This window comes from Octodon degus, unplaced genomic scaffold (genome assembly GCF_000260255.1).
Source record: "Octodon degus isolate 3935 unplaced genomic scaffold, OctDeg1.0 scaffold00005, whole genome shotgun sequence".
NCBI lineage: Eukaryota > Metazoa > Chordata > Mammalia > Rodentia > Octodontidae > Octodon > Octodon degus.
In genome coordinates, this window is record NW_004524581.1 from 4,258,073 (window position 1) to 4,263,338 (window position 5,266).

Genomic DNA, 5,266 nt, shown 5'->3' on the forward strand with positions numbered 1-5,266 from the left:
TCGCTAGCCAACAGAAAGAAGCAGTCAACTTTGCTGTTTTGAAAAGAAGAAGCAGGTCACATGCATGATGTACCCATGCTTGGCTTTATCTTCAAGCTCTTTTTTTTTTTTTTTTTTTGCGGAACTGGGAATTGAACTCATGCCCTTGCGCTTGCCAGGGCATTTATCTTCAAATTCTTGAGGACACATATCAAGCCCCCTAAAACTGGTGTTGAAGTTTCACTGCATGACAGGTATAATGTTGAATTTCTGGAACTCAACAAGGGAAGGATAGCCATTTCTTTCTTTCATTTTATGTATTTAGTACAGGGTCTCACTACATGGATCAGACTCAGTGATCCTCCTGTTTTCAGCCTCCAAAGTGCTGGGATTACAGGTGTGCACCATCACTCCTGGTCTCAGTCACCCCTCTCAGTGTTCCCCGGGGTCAGGGCTGACATGGCAGGCTGCAGATCGAACCTGGTTTCTCCATCTGCCTAAGGAGGTGCTTTAATCCACTGAGCTATCTGGCCAGCCCAGCCATTACTTTTTACCCTGAAATTGTCCTAGTCTATATGAACTAACTTCCTACTTGGCCATGGGACAAAAAGCCAGCATGTTTTTTCTACAAAAGACTGGAAAAGCTCTATGTTGGGAATCCAAATTTCTCTCTCTCTGACTACTTACAAATTCCTATTTTATTGCTAATAAAATACAAGTCACTGAGGTCACTGAAGGTATGAGTGTCACAGAACTGGTGACTTAACTCCTGCAAAGCTCTACCTCTTCTTTGTGTATTCATCACAATTCTCATCACTTATTTTATCTTCCTTTAACAGAGGAAAGGTGCATTAGGCTCACGGGTTGTAGAGGCACACCGCTGGTCAGTTCCAAGGGAGGGTGGCATGGCAGGAGCATTCACAGAGGAGAAGCAGATCATGACAGGTAAAAGACATCAAAAGCAAGCAGAAGAAAATGGCAGCTTCTTTCTGCCCCTTTCCTACCTTTTCTAGGTTACCTGGTTTCTAGAGCAGGTGCTGTCATCACTTATTTTAGCATAAAATATTTGACAGGTAGGTACACATTCTGAATAGGTCATCTATTTCATCTTATTGTGAAGACAAAAGTGGGGTATTAAAGGAGCTAATATCAATGTTCAGATAACATCCACCTGGGAAGGATAGATAATAACATAAATACGTATGAAGATTCAGTATACTCTCAATTTTAAAAAAGGGTCCTAAATATTTGAAAAAATTAAGAATAATAAGTGAAGAACTTAAATAAGTCAAAGTCTAGTGAAAAAAATGTTGTTTTATATTAGATTATAAGTACAAAGGGAATCAAAAGTTTGCTTCATTTGGGGCCAGGGAGATAGCTCAGTAGAATAAGGGCCTGCCTGGCAAGCTCAAGGTCCTGAGTTCAATCCCTGGTACCACCAAAAAAAGAAAGCTTCACTGATAAAGACAACAGAACAGTTGGTTTTGTCACATCTTGCAGCTGCACCCACATGTGAAGTATTTTAATGAAGAATGGCTGGCTGTCACACTATAGAAAGATTTTGCTGATGCGCATGGTAGCGAATTTTCTTGTGCTGTAACTACACTGAAAAATAGATTCAAAAGCCTGTGACTACTGATCACAGTTTTAGAGGTTTAAGATAAGGTAGCTGAGATAAGTTTGAAAAAACAGACAAAATATTAACATTAGTTTTTGAATTTTATGGATGCTGCAGTGTTTCCTTATTTTTCAATTCAATACACTGTTAAAATGCCATAATTTCTAGTTATTGCATTTAAATTGCCTTTGTCCAATTTACCCAGCAGAAAACCATTAGACTTTTCACTCAGGATAGATTCTACAGTCTTCATACAATTAATAAATTAGCTGTAAGTTTCTCCAAAAGGCATACAAAGTGTTTTTCAGTACAAGTTCTAGTTTATGGTACTATGAAATTATTATCTCTGGAGTAAGCATTTGAATTTGTATGGACAATTGGACATTCGGAGAATATTTAACCTCTGAACTACTAATGGATTTCTCTTTATCACATTAATGTTTTCTTCTTTACACTACAAAATCTGATCTCTTTAAAAAGGCTTTGTCCTGAAAGATGAAATGCAATGACTGTAAAAGACATTTTCACTAAAGGAATAATTACTATTTTTTTTAAAAGAATGGATGTTAGCAATTGAACGTTTACTACTTATCCAAAGCTTACAGACCAGGGAGGAAGATGGCCAAACCTACAAGTAAAACAACAGCCATGCTGTGCTTCCTGATCAGAGCTTTGCTATCTCAGTAAGAGGCAAAAGGGAGATGTCAGCCCTTGTGCTTTATCCTCACGCAAATAAGCTATCTACAGGAGGCTTTGGAAAGGAAATAAAACATCATTAAATAAAACTGGGTCATTATTTTATGGTTAAAATTTAGGATCTTCAGAAAAAAGACTTTAAATTTTATTACGCTATTTCCCGAGAAAAATTACATACCAAGTTACTTATCCTTTTATAGTTCAATTTCTTACCTTTAAGACTTGATTGATAACTTAGGACATAAGATTGTAGATATATTCCTTCACATTATGATTTTTTTAATGTGCTACCACATTTCTGTACATCATTTATATTGAAGAATAAAATCCTTAAAATAGCAGTGTTCTATGTCAGAGAAAATGAATTATGAGATATCTATATTTAAAAAATACAAAATCAAGCAGACAATGACAAGAATCCCCAAATCCCAGCCGAATTTCCAGCTATGGCGTTTGCTCTCTGTTGTGTCCTTAGGCACCACACTCACTATTTGACCCTTCTTTCATTACCTGTAAAACTAATTTGTTACTCAGATGGCTTTTACTTCTAATCACTATACTTATAAAATAAAATATATAATTAGTGAAATGCTTGAATTTCATTGCAAACATTTTAAAATAGCAGTTAATATTGTAATAGCATGCAGTGGTTTGATCATTTTCTCACAGTATAGCGCTGTTTCCTTTCCTCTTTATCTTTCTAAAGTCTCACTCAGGCGTGGAAGTTGACAAAAGATATTGATGAGCTGTAAATGCAAGATTTTGCATTTATTAACTGCTTCACAAAGTGAAGGGAACTTTGCAATAAAAAATATCTGCATTTCAAAACACCTTCCTTTGTACCCCAATTTATAACACAGTCACCTTAATCACAAAATATTCAGAAGTACTATCTTGGCAAAGGTCATGGCCTCAGGACTACTACTCAACCCAATGAATGCTTTATCCCGTACCTGTGCTGAAAGTGGCTGATGAGCTAGGTAATGTTCTAGCATCCCAACCCTCTCACCTCCAGTGGACTTCTCATTTGATATTTGAGAAAAAGCAGGGGGTGAACCAGTGGAGCACAGTTTGAGGCTCACCTTTGTGACTTGTGATTCAAAATCTGTAACACTTTCAAGAGAACATTTGCATGCAGCAGAACTGTAGCCACATCACCTAATCAGGGAAAGTGACTGTCACAGTCCAGAAGGGATTTGTCTCTCAGGAGCTGGCTTAGTCCCAGGATGGGGATGCTAGGAGACTGTGAGTCCCTGAAGTGATGGAGCAGGTGGGGGATGTCACTGAGTGCTGTGAGGGGAAGAATGAAGTAGCTCTTAGCTCCATGAGATGAGTGGTTACACATGAGCGACACTGCCCCTCTTCATTTTTCTTGTCTCATCATGCTGTTTTACCCTCTCAGGGTGTCTCCAGTGTCCTAACCCTCTAACCTTCAAATATCAAATGAGACGCCCACTGAAGCTTTAGAAGGTTGGGGCACTAGAAACATCGTGAGAGGGAGAAACAACCATGCTATTGAACTCCTCAAACTGCGTGCTATGTATTTTTTAATTTATAAAGTATTTTGCCTCAGGTATTTTTTTATAGTAGCAGTACATGGACCAATAACCTAACTAAAAATAATTACCCATTAGAGAAATTCATATGTTAGCAAATTTGAGAAAATGTCTCTCCTGGTTGTGTGTTTTATTTTATTTTTTTATTTTCTTATTTTTGGCACTTGGGATCAAACTTGGGACCCTGTGTTTGTCAGGTAGGCACTTATGCAGCTGAGCTATCTCCCAGGCCCCATGATTGTACGTTTCAATTAAAACTTACTGATTTAGTGAGTAAATATCATTCTAGGCATTTAGTGATATGGGAATAAAAATGCAAGCAGCATTGATTGAAAAACAGGAAAACTCGGAGATGTAGAGCCACGGAAGCAGATTCAGTGTTATGGTGCACACGTAGAATGTCCCCTGAAAGGTCTTGTGTCCAGAGGTGAGGCTATTGCGAGGTGATTGCTTTTTCACGGGGGGGTGTTCTACAATCAGTAGTAGAATGATCTGCTTTAAATCATAGCTTCACAAAGTCGAGAGAGAGGGTCAGTGCTCAGAAGAGGCGGTGCAGGAGAGCAGGCAGCAGGATGTCAGGGCTAGTGGCCGCTGCAGGGAGCGCACAGGACACAGGAGGCATGCAAGCGCACCGACAGGCCCTGGGTTCTGGGGAAAGCTGATGCCACTCAGGTCCTCTAGTTTACCATGGGTGGTTGTGATGCCCTAACTGCTTGGTGCTGTGGCCCAGTAAATAAAGGCAGGGTGAGCCAGTCATGCAGGGCTCTTTTTTGTGTGTGCTGGGGATGGAACTCAGGACCTTACGCTTGCCAGGCAGGTACTTGTGCTGCTGAGCTACCTCACCCGCCCTCACTCAGGACTCTTTGCCAGAGGGAGACAAAAGCTTCCCGGCCCCCATGTTTTAACCCAATCCTGTGTGTCTCTGATTTTCTTCCTTCTCCATCCCCTGGTCTGTATGCAACTCATGGTGGCTCCTACAAGGCAGCTCCCTGGCAGCGTGACCACGAAGGGCACGTCTCTCTTCTGCTTCTCCTCACTCTGCTTCCTGATGCCTGAGCATGAGCAGCTTGCTTCTGCCTACTCTTTTGCCACACAGTATCTCATTAAAGCTAACAGAATGCAGACTGAAGCTTCTGAGGCTGTGCACCAAAGCCAGCCTGTTGCCCTTTCACCTGTAGTTATTGGGCAATTTATCTCAGCAGTGAACGAGTTCTAAGCAAAATGGGGAAATACAAGATGAATAAAGAAACTTGTGATGAAAAAGAAGCAAAGGTTAAAGCCTAAAGGATGAGACAGAGAGAGAAAAAGAGAGACAGACAGAGAGATAGAGACAGAGAGACAGAAAGACAGAGAGACTGAAAAACAGAAAGAGACAGAGACAGAAAGACACAGAGAGAAACAGAGAGACAGACAGAGA

The 5,266-nt window shown here is 40.3% G+C and overlaps 1 protein-coding gene and 1 pseudogene across 1 annotated transcript in view; one reads left to right on the forward strand and one right to left on the reverse strand.

The window, feature by feature from the left end:
- Window positions 1–5,266, reverse strand: part of Pcdh15 (protocadherin related 15) — a 689,792-nt gene that overhangs the window by 602,539 nt on the left and 81,987 nt on the right. The window lies entirely within an intron of this gene.
- The window catches only part of LOC105742622, a 12,384-nt pseudogene that overhangs the window by 2,190 nt on the left and 4,928 nt on the right, over window positions 1–5,266 (forward strand).